Source organism: Puma concolor, chromosome C2 (assembly GCF_028749965.1).
Source record: "Puma concolor isolate L17-30 chromosome C2, mPumCon1.1.hap2, whole genome shotgun sequence".
NCBI classification, from domain to species: domain Eukaryota; kingdom Metazoa; phylum Chordata; class Mammalia; order Carnivora; family Felidae; genus Puma; species Puma concolor.
Genome location: NC_141675.1, coordinates 43,168,546 through 43,184,662, shown reverse-complemented (window position 1 = coordinate 43,184,662; position 16,117 = coordinate 43,168,546).

Sequence of the window (16,117 nt, the reverse complement as noted above, 5' to 3'; positions counted from 1 at the left end):
CCTCAGGATTTAGTTTTGAATAATCCCATCAGTCAGCTACAACCTGCAACTCCAAGGGAGTAAAAATTTCACAGTGGACTACACACATTTGCAAATAGCCACCATTGCAACGAATTCTGGGTTTTTCCAAACCAAAGCTAGTGGTGAAGAGCAAGGACTAAAGCTCATCTCATTATGAAGTATGAATATATAACTAAGAATAAATCTTGTTTAAAAGAATTCCAACTACAGAAAGTCTTTCTAATTCAAGGCCATGTATGGCTTATCTCCCTCTGTACACAGAGAGGGAATGGGGTGTGTGTGTGTGTGTGTGTGTGTGTGTGTGTGTGTGTGTGTTTAATGGGATGCTGTTTATCCCACTATATCTTACCACTCTGTCTCTTTGGATAACAATCACAGGCCCCAGATGCTAAGGGTAAGTGATATTTTCCCACAAGCGGCTTCTGGCTCCTTGGCAGACGTGCGAGGCAGTTGCGTTGGCAGTCGCCGTGCTGCCGCTGGCTCTCTCGTGTGGCTTTGCTGTTGAAGGGATGCTTGGCCTGCCCTGTCCTCCTGGATACCATTTCCCTCTGACAGCCCTTGGGTTTTGTGAAGCTTTATTCTGTGCAAATCCCTTGTGCAATCTCTGGATGAACCCTCCAGAGGCAAAACAGGGGCTTTCTTTATAGTTGGGTCTGATAATCAGCTGAACTGCTATTTCAGGTACTCAGGAAAACCCACACCCAAACCCAAACTTTTCCCATCTTTGCGGGTATTTTTGTTTTCATTTTTATTCTTGTTTTCACTCTGAGCACATCGTATCCCAACTTACTTGACAGGGGGTGGCTAAATGATTTTGTGTAAATGTTGTGCTTTGTGATTTTTATGTCGTAGTTTACGTGATTTTTTTAAACGTCCTTTGTTTCCCAATATCCATCATCATAAATAATTTTCGAAGATTCTTGTCTCATATCATAAATAACATTATAAGATAAGTCTTGCAAGAAATGCAAAGAAGGAATTTTGCGAATTTACCAAGTGCGATCCGTTGATGAGCTATTTAATGAAATAAAGTAGCACGCTTCTGATATTGATACAGAAGTAATACTTCATTCCCTGCATGCTTGTAATCTGGATGACATTTTGAAGCATGTGCTCAAGTTGTACAAACAAAGGCACACAGCAGAGCCAAAGATGGTTTCAAAGACACCAATATAACTGTCTGCCGCATAATTTGTGAGACATTTGCACGTTTCCTCACAGTGATATCACAAAAGTAGTCATAAATGTGTATCATGGATTAAACGATTCACTGGTTTACCATATGGTTGGCCACAATCCCCAAAGAAAAACAATATTTGGGGGGACTGATAGCCATATTTTTTTTGTAATCTGAGATATCAATAAAGATCCCAAGTTTTCTGAAAGAAATATCAGGCACACTTTGCATGGAAATGCTCACTCCAATTAATCCTGGGTTGAAATTCATTTCTTTCTATTCTGCCATTTTTATCTCAAGTGACTGCAAAACTCTAGAATTATTGATACTATGTTTTATAGTTTAACAAGTAAATTGCTACCCAGTCAAAAAAAAGAAAGAAGTCTGTACAGGTGTTACATGGGTCTTCAGGAAATTAAAGCCGTTTTGTTTTTTTTTTTTAAGAAAGTCTCCATGTGCTATATGGAGAACTGGAAATTCTCTGATGTGCTGTGTGATAATATTATACATTAAGAATAGATATAATTTAGAGAGGAGCATCAATGAAGCCTCACAGAGAAATGAAGATCTCTCCTTAATAGCTATGGATCTGTTTTGCCAAAATTCGTTTTTAATGTTGAATCCTCTCTGATGCAGAGTATGCATCTATTGTATGCAATGTTCTGCAAACAATGTGCTTGTAGCTCAGTTGAAAAATTATCACATTCCAACGTGATTCCAATGTTTTTTCTCTGATTTGTGATAAATCCATATTCTGGAAGAGCATTTCTAGTTAAATTAGCATAAAACCCCAAAGACTGTTGATGATTGGGTTGCTATGAAATATATGATCTGATCTTTTTGTTCATGGGTCAATTTTGTTCTTTCTTAAATGAAAAATTTAATAATCATTTACAGAAACTTTAGAGAAATGTTAAATATATCTGTTAAGCATTTCTACCATCCATCTTTTCATTCTGCTGAATAGTCCAGAAAGACTACTGCTAAATTTTGGTTTCTTATTTTCTGCGTTACATACGAACCCAAAAGATTGTGATTATGTATCTATGCACTATTCGGCATTAATTTAGACTATATTCCTCTGCTAGTAACTTTTTTCATTTTCATAATTAGATATTTGCGTTACACTATTTGGCCCTTTCCTCTCACTTACAGGGTTTTGGGAATCTATAGTTCTCTGTTTAAAAGACTTGAAAAAATAATTGTAAATAAGGTAGATTTATACCAGTGCAGTCCCTGATAGCATTCTCCAAAACAATAAGCAAAAAAGAAAACTAAAACTATTTTTGGTTCTCATTCTACCAGAAGGTGTCACTGTTGGGACTACAAGGTAGTGATCCCAAGACATCTAACAAAATTTACTTGAAAGAAGATCATGCATTACCTGTATAATCCAGAAGGTAATTTACTGACATGCTGACCAAAGTACCCTATGAAAAATTGTTTGCCTAAAATTTTATTCAAATAAATGTGAAATTATTTCAAGTATGAAATGACCCTACAGAAAGTATGCTGGGAGAAATCCTAAAGTTAAAGATATCAGTCATTGCAACAAAAAATAAAACATTGGATTTTTGAAGGGCAATTTGAATAGTATGTTGGTATCATCATATTTCAAATAATATTAAATATAATAATATAAATGTTGGGAGACAACAAAGAGTTAGGATTTTGTCTTTTGAAAACTTTCAAAGTTAATTGACACTTGTAGAGTCAGGTCATTTTTTCAAAGAGAAGAAAACCTGAGCTTCCCCATCAAGAAACAGATCGTATATATCCTTATCCTAGAAAATATTAAATAACTTTAAACTTCTGGTGGAAAATCTTCTCTTTCTCCCCCCCAAAGTTTTTTTCCTCTATGAAGAGCAGTGAGTCAATTCTTGGCTTAATTTGATGAAAATGTGCTACAATGATATTTTCATGTTTAATATCACTTGAGGAGACTATATTTGGCTCATATTTCTTCACTATAACTGAGAAATCTTGGCAGCAAACTTCTATTTTGCAATTGAGCAAAAAAAATTTTTTTTTGGATACTTTAGTTTTATCTGAAGATTTACTTCAGTTCTTTGCGCATTGAGAGAAATATAATGAGTATGTGTGTCAGCAATGTGCCCCATCCACCACCCCTCCCACACAGACAACAGCAAGTAATATAAATTTCCTTTAGAATGGTTTTAAATCTCACACTTGCATGAGAGTCTTATGTACAAAGTAAAAGAGAGAGAGAGAGAGAGAAAGTGAGAGAGAGATTACCTGTTATATCCTTGTGGAACAATCTTAAAATATCTCAAAGTGCCCGAGCAGCTCATTCATCAGAGCTTTCTGGTCCTTCTATTACCTGAAAAAAAAAGCAGTTAGACATGACAACTTCAAAAGTGTGAATGCCATTATTCAATGTTTTGTATAGTACGCTCATCAGTTGTCCATCTTGTGTGCAACTTCCCAGCAAAAGCTAGAAGTCATTCTCTTGCGTGCTTTTCTAAGACCTTCTACCCGGACAACTGCACAGAAAGAGTCTCGCCAGTAGAGGCCTCTCTAGATTTGCCTTCTGACTGAGAACTCAGAATGAGCCTCGAATCCGCTGCAGTTAACACAACTCCTTGAAAAGATTCTTGTTGCATAGGGAAAAAGATCACTCTTTAATGCCCTTTTAAGTTCCACGATGTTGATTAATGTTGCCCTTTACATTAATGATGTTTCAAGTAAAAGAAAACAAATTTAAAATGGATCAATTCTATTGAGGATGCATTAATTAGACAGAGACTCTGCCATATGCTGCGGCTGGAGGGTCTGCTGGCCTTTCCCTTGTAGTTACCTGTGTAAAATCCACCCTATCCTCTACATGAATGCCCAAGCTGAATAGCTATTTGAATGAAGGCTTTAGTTTGATTCGCCATACAAGGGGTACTGTGTCACTGTGTTTTCTTTCTAGGAGTCACTAAGTGATTTCTATATCTGTTGTCATGGTGATATAGCAAAGCAGGGGAAAATGGGGGCAACTTCAGGCTTTCTCCTCACCCTCTGCACTAAGATGTTGTTAGCAAGCCTATAAAACATTGGGCTTTCTCTAGCCCTTCTTTTTGTTCTCTGATTGTCAATAAAACTCATTTTAAGGGTAACAAGGACATCTAAATGTCATCTGTCACAGTGTTAGAGAGATTAAGTTTGTTTAGGGACTTGTGCTGGACAAAGGCCACTATTTGTTCCGCAGATACAAAGCGGTGTTGGTTATCACCACTCTTGATTTAGAAGGAGGCCCAGAGACCATCGAGGAAATATCATCTCAGTTGCAGGTGACAGAGAGGCCTTCTTGACATGACAGCATTAAAATGACAGAAAAATAATTATGGTTTTGAATGAGAATCTGCAGCTCTATTTCCCACACCCCTTTGCAGACACCCCAAGCATCATGTCTCCTCTTAGACCTGAGGTAAGAAAACAGCTGTTGAGGGCCACAGGACTATTTAAAAATATGGCATACACACCTGATGGCCCTTGAATGAATGATAAAAGAAGGGAGAAAGGTTTTGCAAGGAGAGTCCGACAGTAATATGTTCTGCATTAATTCAGCATTTGCCCAATAATGAGGCTAAATGGAATGTACAGATTAATGAAGACATTGGTGTTATTAAAATCAAATCCTGTGGTTCATATGCTTTTCTTAATAATGAACATTGTGGCTATTGGAGAGGAAGAACAGGATTTTTTTTTTCTATTAATTTGGCACACATCCCAGATCTCATTCAACCAGAACCTATCCCCCCGCAAAATGCGTCCATGGCCTTTATGAGCCTTACTCTTTCAATTTTATATCTGTGTTAATTTGAGGGAAAAAATATTTCCCCTTTATAAAGAGATTTTTAAAAGTGAACACAGAACCTAAGTAATAATTAAACATTTTTAAAACTAGGATGCTTCTTTCAATATAAAAGGTGATTGGGAAGTATATAAAATAACACACACATACTGGGGTGCTAACATCACATCTGCCTGCACTATGGAAATTGGCGCAGCTTTCAGAGTCTGGTCACATGAATTCATCTCAAATACTATTTTATAGGACATATTCATGGTAGAGAGAGCCACTATATTAAAGCTCAGATGTACCGTTATGAATGCTGGACAATGGGAGACTCTGTATTTGCAATTTATTGGGTCTTGACAATTTGGGTATTTATGAAATATGAATGAAAGCAGAACACCACGACCCTTTTCCTAATATCCCTGGAAACACAACCCCATATATGACACACGTGTGTATGCACAAGCACAACACTTGGACTGGAGCTCACATTTGAATGGGTGATGATAAACTCCCTCTTGGCTCTGTGGACGAAGGGAGTGTGTGTGTTTGTACGTGCAAACTTTGAGTTTCCTTAATTCATGCTCTGTGGAGAAGGGAGTGTGTGTGTGTGTGTGTGTGTGTGTGTGTGTGTGTGTGTGTGCAAATTTTGAGTTTCCTTAATTTACGCTCTCTCAAATCAATTTGAAAATTTGATTTTAATCACGCTGGAAAGAGGTACATAGTGATAAATGCTATCCACTCAAAAATCGGGCAGATTCCATTTTCATTGTATATTTGGCAATGTATGATGAAGAAGTGTAACTTATAAAGGCCAACATAGAGAACAAGACTAGACCTTGTTAAAAAGAAAAACAAAAACACTCAAGCTGCACAATCACACATTTGTAGATATGTCCGTAATATTAAACACATGCAACTACTAAAAAGAGCTACAGCAGGATTCCCTTTTCTAAAAATTCCTGGAGCAAATTACCACCAAGCTCAGTGTGATTTTTTTTTTAAGATAGAAAGATTTATTCTAGATAAACTAATGAAAGCAAACACAGTGCTGAGATGCTGTTACATCAATATTATGGGCCTAGATGACTTTTGTTTAGTATCTTAATAGCTCGGTCATTTGTTATTCATTCAGCTACACAAGAGACACCAGGGTGTTATGAAGGACAATACTCTCGGGGCATTTTGAGTTCAATGTGTGTTTCTCTACTTATGCAGAACATGTGTTGGCATCAGCGATGGTTACAACAGGGGAATCACAATATACAGTGAAGTTTTACCACGTTGTTCTGAGATAATTTTCTGTTTCTTAAAACAATCTTTGGGACAGCTGAAGCATAGTTCTGGTGCTCTGTGATAGAACATACTGGATATATGCTTCCTTTCTATTTTTTAACCTCCTACCTCTTATATTATCTCAGATGAAGAGTTAAAGAGTTATCCAAAAGAATAAAAAATAAATCCCTAACAAAAAGTATGTTGAGCTTCAAAACAGGCCAACAGGAAGGAATATATGTCACTTATACCTGAAGCTATAAACAAGGTGACTGAGAAAATAGATTGAAGTCCGGTGATTCGCAAAGATACACACACACATACACACACACACACACACACACACACACACACACACACACAGAGTTACATGCATTGGGTTTTACTACTTTGTCCCCAGAAGGACATCTATGTTACCCTAGGTGTTTTGTGGCCTCAGATTCAGAGAAATTCTAATGAGACAAGTAAAAGGAAATGCACACAGTATCGTTCTATTTCTAAATTTCTTGGGATGAAAATCCTTTAAGTGCCTTTAAGTAGCTGTGCAATTTGGATACATTATTTAATTTGTATGGCTTCAGTTCCCTGTCCTGGAAAACAAAGGGATAGGATTAGGTAACCTTTACGGCCTCTTCCAGTTCTAAAAGGCAGTTAACAAATTCAACAAACCTTATATAGGTTTCCAGTTTTTAAAAATGTGTAACGTTTTGAAAGCAACCATTTTTATTAAGAAAAAATAACAGTTGACAAGATTTTCACAGCATGACTAACATTCAATAAAATATGAAGTTTTGTTTAAGATTTACTGTGCCAAATTAAGAATCCAGGCAGTTGTGTTTTCTAAGTACTATAACCTTGTCACTTCGACAAATGAGTAGCAAGAGTTCATCACATTGGGACTAAGTTAATTCATCAAGGCTTTATAGCATCCTAGATTTTTAGCTACTCCTTTGCATTCAAGAAATAGTAAAACAACAAATGAAATCTATTAACAAACATTCCATAAGAAAAAGACAGTATCTTTGATGAATAATACACTTACTCAATATGTTGTCACTTGAACCAGGTGACAGTTGAAAATATTTCCTTCCCCACCTCCTCTCCCATCCTGCATCCAAATTCTCAAACCATGCTTTTCATTCTTGTTTAGAGCATCATACAGTATCTAAATTTACCATAAAGTAGATGACTCAGGTAGATAATTTCTGCATTGTAAAATTCACTTTCTTCCTTATAGAATCTGCTATTTCTTTATCAGTTGTGGTCATCTTCAAGTACATCTGTAAATAAAATGAATAAGGAAGTCTAGCATTGTCTTCTCAGGAAGTATTCAGCCAAATAAAGTATATACAGAAACAGCTTATCAAAGGTACTGAATTGATGCAATTATATGGAATTCTCTCTCTTCTGTTCATTTCCTCTACTGACTGGAGTTTCACCATATTTTCATTCCAGTTTGTGACTATAAAATTACACAGTATTTATCCAGATTCTATTTCATTCAGCTACTAGTTAAAACTACAATACATGCTCCAGTACAGGTATTTTTTTAAAAAAATTAGGAATTATTCATTTTTCATTAATAATAATAACTGCACCATACGGAAAAAAGTGCTATCATGTTTAAGAAAGCATAAAGAGAATTGGTCTAATAATGTGTGTTTTGGAAAGATGACTCTTGTCATATTTTCTTATACATTACTGATAGCATCAGTTAATACATTAAAAAATGAGTAATATAATCAAAATTCCTGATTAGATAATGTTAATTTTAAAATTAAAATCTTTTCTTTTTCATGTTTTAAATTATACTAATAACTTGCCATCATTAAAGATTTTAAAGCAATAATGTAAAAAAAATAGTAACATAATTGTAGAATTGAAATAAGACATGTTCTTTGAATCTACATCACAGCTCACTATTTTCAATAGTACTTAGGTCTCTAAGTCTACAGAAAATATTTTGGACTTGTACATTAAAAGATAAACAATAAACCTATTGAGAAGATGACATACCTTAAGAGTGATTTAATCATAATGATGATAATTTAAAAATATTCTTATGGAAAATTTTTAACAACAAAATTATACCTTTGAAAATGTTACTAAAATCAACTTTCAAATCAAAAAAATAGTCCTATTCATGACTGTATTATTTGTCGTATTTTCATAAGTAATGATATGCTAAACTGAAATGCACATGATATAAATAGAAAAAATTTGAATGGTTAAAAAAATCAGAATTTCAGTTCTATGTGAAAGCCATTCTCTTAACATACTTTAAGTTGAAATGATTGAGTATGTTTATCACTCTACTTACATTTGTACTATCTACAAAACAAGCAAACAAAATCAACAAATAGGTTGGTATATAAAAACTTGGATAAGTTTTCCATTCCCATTGTAGCATCTGAACAGATTTTTCAATGTGTAAGGAAAACAAAAATGGATTTTATTTACCTATCTTTTTTTTTTTTGAGCTTCAAGTAACCACATCATTCATTTTGTTGCAAAATTTTATACATGCTATGAAAGGACGGCTTGTTTCTCTTTTAATACCACTACCTAAGTTTCTGAATGTTTGGGAGCTTTTTATTTTATTCTAGATATCATTTTTTAGTCAAGTGTTGGTTAAAGTAAAATATTCATAGGGATTTCACAGTTCATTTGTAAAGATTTTTCCTGTCAGATCCGAGGGAAAAAAACACAACATAGATTTTTAAAACATTTCCTGACACATTAATAAAATAATGCCTTGAAGGGTGGGAAAATCAAAATTCCATTGTTTGAATTTCAACTCTAAAAATTATATTCACGTAGTGATATAAAGGGATTCTTATTAAGAAAAATACATCTCCCATCAGATAATAATCCTGTCGCTTTCAAATGCTGGCTACCTTTAGGTAAAAAGTGCTAATTCAGGTATTATTTAAGCTACCTTTAAATGGAAATTTTTCTACTGACATAACTCCACATAAGACCAGAATAAAATAGCTGAGGAATGTGATAACAACAAAAGAGAAAATATGTGTTTTCAGGAAACATTTGAATATGGCTCATTTGTAAATGAATGTATACATAAATTTAAAAGAACATATTAATCTAAAATAGCGACATCTTCCTTGAGTGGCAGCCATTTTGGAAACCATAGCCACCATCTTCACTTATTTGCTATTATCAGACTGAGTTTCCATTTCTTTTAATACCTTCTCTTTTTTTTTTCTCCTGCAAAGACTAATTTCTTTGAAGCTATTTCATTCTCCTTTCATCATTGCATTTTATCACTCTTAGTTCTCTAAGTATCTCTCTTTTACCTACGTCTTCTTATGGCCTCAGTTTCTCTAATAATAACCTTTAATAACATTATCAATCATTTCACATTTTAGTCTTTATTATTCAAACTTGATATTTGATGAAACCACTTTAAATAGCCTAGAAAAGTGAGTAAAAAACACTAATATTTTATATTTCATTAATATTGTGCCCCTTGAAAATGTTTCCTGAAATAATACTCATGTCTCTTTTTAATGCCTGAACTTATGTTATCATTTGGTTTCCTCTTCAAAGGGCATATTTAAGTTGAAAAATCCTAAAGAGAATTTTGCCCTTATAGAGTGGAAGGTGAGGGGAAACATTTTTTTATTTTCTTTTAACCATCATCAAAAAGAAACAAAGCAGAAGATATTTTACAGCAAATTTATAATATTTAAAAATAAGCAAGAATTAAAGTAAAAAAAAAAAAGTTGACTCAAATCTGGTGTCAATAACGTTAGAAGAGTTCATGTGTATACTCTTTCTCCACCCCCTTTTTTTGTTTTCAGTCAACCTTTGAAAGTTTCTTGAGAAAGCTGTATGAGTTGAGTTCTAGCTTCAGAGTTAGAAAGTCAGAGTTCAAATCTTGAGTCTAGAAAAGGCAAATAAGTTCCCAGAGCCACCCTCCATTAATCTTTCAAATAAAGGATGGAAGTTATAACTATTCTGTGACAATTAAAGTAAGGCATATCAAATACTTACCAGAGAAACTGGCACCTGGGAAGAGTTTAATAAAGTTGGCCTTTATAATGTCATTAGTATTTGCCAGACAACAAAGTATCACACACAAAAATAATAATTATGTGTATATATACATACATATATGTGTATACATACATACATATAGATAGATTTAGAGACAGGTAGAATATGTTGACTCTAACACTTTTAGGAGGAGTGGCATTGGGTAAATCAACTTACTCTCTGAGTTTACATTTCCACTTTTATAAAACAGTCTATATATTTGATAGAACAGCAAAATCTGTGTTATATCAATAAATGCTTATAAATGTCTAATTTTCATTTGCTGATTCCTTGTGGTGTAAATTCTCTACCACGGCCAATGTGAAGCTTCCAACACAGAGTGGGGAAGAGATGCACAGTTGCGCATCATTATAGGTAAAATATAGTATTTCTAATTATATTATTGCATATATTATTTCCCCATATAGATTCAATAATTGTAAACAATATCAAAAGCAAATATATTAGTGAAATACTATACAAAATTAGGAATTAATGAATTTTGAATATTATCTTTTTAGTGTAATTTATTTCAGAAGTTTTTATAATTTTTTTTTTTTTGTAATAAGGGTCATGTTCAGCAACTCAGCTCTGAAAATGGAACCATCGTCCCTTGTGGGCCAAGAGGAACTGTCTCCGGTATAACAGTGCATGAAGATTAAATGAGATAATACTGGCAAAAGCCCCTATGCTGTTTTCTTTTTTAGCATAGCACTTTGCAAGGTACATAAGTCTATATCTATATTCTTATGTAGAGATTTACTTGTTATGACTTATTTACACGTTTCTTTGCCACAATACAGTGAATTATTGCTTTTGTCTGAGTCAAGTAGGGAAAGTAGATGAGGCTACCAAAACAAACAATAACAAATAAACAAAGCCCGCTATCAGACACAACTCAGTCTAGAAAAGTTTTAAGTTTCCAACAGTGTAATCTCTCTGAATATATTTCAGTGTTAAAAGTCTGCTTAATTTTGCCTGCATTAGTAATTTCAACTTTTATGATTATATGAGACATAAGTACTATAAACATTTATACTAAAACTTTTTTAAAGTTTAAATTTTAATACTTAATTAGAAATATTAATATAAAATACACAATTCTATAATATGTATTATAGAATTAACATTAAATCAGCAATAGAAAATCTTAAAGCATGTAGATCAGACTAAAGGAAACATTTCAATATTTCTCTTCCTAGATAGATTCATTTGCCTGAGCCAGTTGATTTTTTAAAAAAATTAAGCATAGCATGATTCAAAATTGGCACCCTGGGGAATCATTGCCACCATAAGGAATTCTCTGAAAAATCAATTAAAGCAACGTTAAGTAAATTAAATGAAAGGAAGCTCCTTCACTGAAACTCTCAAAATACAAACATGTTAAAACTATAGCAAGTTACTCTATATTCAAAATACACAGAAACATTTCTCCTTAACCACTAATGTGATTTTTGTGATTCAAGTGATTCAAGTGATTCAACAAATACTTATTGAGGATCTACCATATTCCAGACCTTTGTGCTAGGTGATTTTGCACGTTACTTTGGTTATCAACTTCTCTTTGCTAAGATTTTACTTAGACTATTTAAAATTTTGCACATCTCAAACAAGCCTTATAAAAGAGCTCTCACTTACATTCACATTTCTGCTATGATTTATGATTATAAAGAACATTTTCTATTTTTCTCTGCGTTCTTTACTCATCACCCAGCCTTTGATTTTCTAAAGGTTTTATGCAAATACTACCTTAAAAACAATATACATTTAATCAGCAATATTCATGTTTAGTTGTCTTATGCAACATAGAAATGAGAATATTTGTTAGTCGAGCTGAAAATTTTAATTATAAACTAGCAACTCTATAAAGAAATTCCTCAGATTAAAAAGAATAGGAACTAGAGAATTTTCTTGTTCAGCATAGAAACAATTAACCTCTTATACTACTCATGGGTTAAATACAGATACACACATGTATATATTACAAGTATATCTGATTTAGATTAGAGAATGAAGCAAAATCATAGGATTTTGAGTTCCAAACTCAGAAAACAAAATTCAAATATCTAAGTAAATGGCAAAAATAATCTGAATGGTTTAAGAAGTGAATTCAACAAGAAAATAATGGTATTAGGTAAAAATCTAGATAATTTTTCAAGGTCATTATCACAACAGATAAGTTTTTTTGAATCTATAGCAATGCTCAACTAGATATGCTAGAAAATGTATATTATTTTAATCTTCCATGAATATTTTCAAAGTTTCAAGTTCATAATGGAAATTGCTGTTAAGTGTTATATTTTTACTTTGATGAAATAATCTTTGGACACTTCTTGACAAACAAGTACTGTGTTTGTACTCTTAGTATTATATCAACATTGCTCCATAGAGCTGATCCTTTATTTGTAGGTTTTATTATGATAGAACAGAGTGGCTTACAGAGAGGGAATGTGTAAATAAATCACAGCTTCCTAAAAAAATACAGACACCTTTAGAAAATTTCCACTGGCAATGAAACTTGTTTTGAATTATATTTTTATTTCAAAATAAATGTAACTCACTGAGATTCACATTCCTTAAGTAACTGGGGAACAGAAAAGCAAAACAAAGAAGTGGAATGAAGTCATAAATTGTAATTGACCCTACATGTAAAATCATTCTTAATCTGAAAGATTTAGTTTCACTTTAAAATGGCAAAAATGGAAACTAAGGATATTTTAAACACTTGTGCTAATTTATAATATGCTTTACACACATAATTATTGTTTGTCACTGAGGAAACTATGTGTTACATAATGTTAAATGACGTCTTATGCTATGACCAAAAACTGATGAATTTCCCAAAATCCTGAAGATAGACACAATAAAACAACTTTTTGTCGTTAAAAAAGTCATGAGTGTCAGGAATGTAGTCTATTATTTTAAATCTTAAAATAAATAGATAAACTTTTAAATTCAGTGTTTGGTAAGTTTTAGAAAACACTAATTTTCTATCAAGCATGGGAAATATGGGAAATCTAAATATACATTCCTGCCAGAATCATAAACTTTTGAAGCAATAACAATACTCCTCTCAGAAAAATCAAAAAGTTCTACATTTCACCTATTGTCTTTTCTAAAGAAGTGCAATTGTATCAGTCTCTTTTGTTTTAATTTTGAAGTAAAATTAGCACCTATAGCCACAATTTTAGACTTAGGGTAGATATGCAAAGAATATCAACTGAATATTGTTATCTGCATACATTCAAAACTAATCACTTCTGTTTAGGATATGTTTTTGTTTTCCTTTTTTGCCCCCCTAAGGGATAAACTAAATTTGTCACTTAATTGCTAATGCCTGATTTTCGGGAATTCGTGTAAATTCATATAAATAATAATGATTTTGCTTCATACAGAATCTTGATCTAACAAAAGCATCCTGGACTAAGGAAATGACGTCACAAGCCTTTCTTTTATGTGCTGTATATTAAAAGGCTATTTTATTAGTTAGTCGCTATACACACCTGAGCTACTATAATGATACAAATGGAGGGTTGGTCTCCTGAGAGTCTATCATTAATGAAACTGAAGGGTTTAAAACTGATGTTTAGAATTTGATCGCTAGAGAAGTTTATATATGGAATAACTTGCATTGTGATTTCAGAGCCAGTTTGAAGCATGACTTGTTTGAAACTCAGTGAACACCATGGCTAGCTCTGCCCTCAAAAGGAGACCATGCATTTTCATTTCCAAGTATACACACGTACCAGAAAGTTACCAAATATAACAAAATTAAATTATTTAAAATTATAATCTATGGAAATTGTTTTATAATTCAATTCTTAAATAAAGTGTTAGAATCTAAATGTGACCAGCTATACTTTCTTGTCTTTGGGGATATTGCACAACTTCAAAAAACACGACTGGGTATTTGGTGAGAAAAACATGTATTTAAAAGTTTTAGTGACCTAAATTTGAATCCTGCTTCTGTCATCTTATCGTTATATCCCAAATAAAAGTGATTAGCCAGTCTCAATTTCCTGAATTGAAACAAAAAAAGATAATAAGGGGCACCTGGATGGCTCAGTTGATTAGGGCTCCACCTTCAGCTTAGGTCATGATCTCATAGTTCATGGGATCAAGCCCTACGTGGGGCTCTATGCTGTCAGCATGGAGCCTGCTTGGAATTCTCTGTCTCCCTCTCTCTCTCTGCCCTTGCCCTGCTCACACAGACATTCTCTCTCTCTCTCTCTCTCTCTCTCTCTCTCTCTCTTTCTATCTCAAAAATAAATAAACATTAAAAAAAGGAGATTTACCTAAAAGAGAGATTTCTGAGGACTGAGAAAACACATAGAAAAGCGAGCACAATATCTGCTATAGATTAAGAGTTCAACATCACTCTTTTTGTTCACATACCCTTCAAATACAAAATTACATCTATTCTTGAACTTTGTTGTTGTCATCACATAATTGCAAATCTGAAGGAATAGTGTGCACAAATCACGGGTTCTAGTTTATAGATTATCTAGGTGAATTAGAATACTTTGGACCTTCTTGAAGTTGGGCTTTTGTGTTATTAAGATTTTTGTTAGAACATTTTATAATTTTATCCACAAATTATTAACTAATAAGAGATAAAATGAAAAATGTATTTCCTGTGGCTAAAATTAAAACTTTAGATGGGTTGCCCTGCCACTATTATGTGTCCCTCCTGTAGTGACAGTATTGTTCTAAGAAATTTTTATGGTTTTCAATGTATCTTAGCAAAGACTAGAAGAAGAGCCAAATGGAGGAGCCTACCCCAGGAGTCAGGAAAAACAAAACAAAACAAAACAAAACAAAAAACAAGAGAGGAAAAGTAGAAAATAAAGCCCTAAAAAAGAAATAATAGCCACAGGAGAAGGGGCAATCAACATTAGAAACAGAGTTCAAGAACAGTAAGACTAAAGGTAGGAAATTGATTTTGATCAGTAGGTCACTGTTGACCAACATGAATATAATTTTAGCATAGTAGTCTGAACCCATGTACAAAGGTTAAAGGATGATCGGATGTTTTAAAGGTTTTATCATTCCACCAAAATAGCTCTGGCTGAGATCCACGTGGATATCCATGTTCAAAAATTCAATGGAAATTTTTAATTTTTCTTGAACTCTAAGCCAGATATGGCACTGTTGACAACTTTTTTCTTAGAAAATCATCTTCCCTTGGTTTGATTTACACCCACATTCCTATTGTTGTAACTCTGGCTACTTGTAACTATCTGCTGCAGACACCCTCCCGTATTGACCATTCACTATGTAATTATTCTTTTGGTCTTTAAACCCTATTCTCATATTACTTCATAATCTCTCCCCATGCAATCTTAGTTATGTCTATGGTTTAACTGGTTAATTATACTCGAATGAATCCCAAATGTTTATCTCTATCCCAGACTTTACTTTTGAGGTTCAGGCCTATAAACCCAGCTACCCACCCAAGAGCTTCACCTAAATGTTTCCAAAGTACTTGAACTCACGACACCTTCTAGAATCTTACCTTCAAAACCTGAAGTTCCCAACTGCAGAAAATAGATACACCATCTATCCAGTTCTTTAATCCTAGAAACTTGAGTCTTCCTACATCCAGTCCATCACTAAGTCTTGTCAATTTTAGTTTCTAAGTGTTTCCAACCATCTGTTCTCCCTACCACCAAGTTCATTCTCTCTATATGGAAAGGATGAATTTCCATTTTCAGCACCTCATCAGCCCTATTTTAAGTGCTTTAATTATTTTTAGAATAATGACTGAAATACTTAATAGGGCA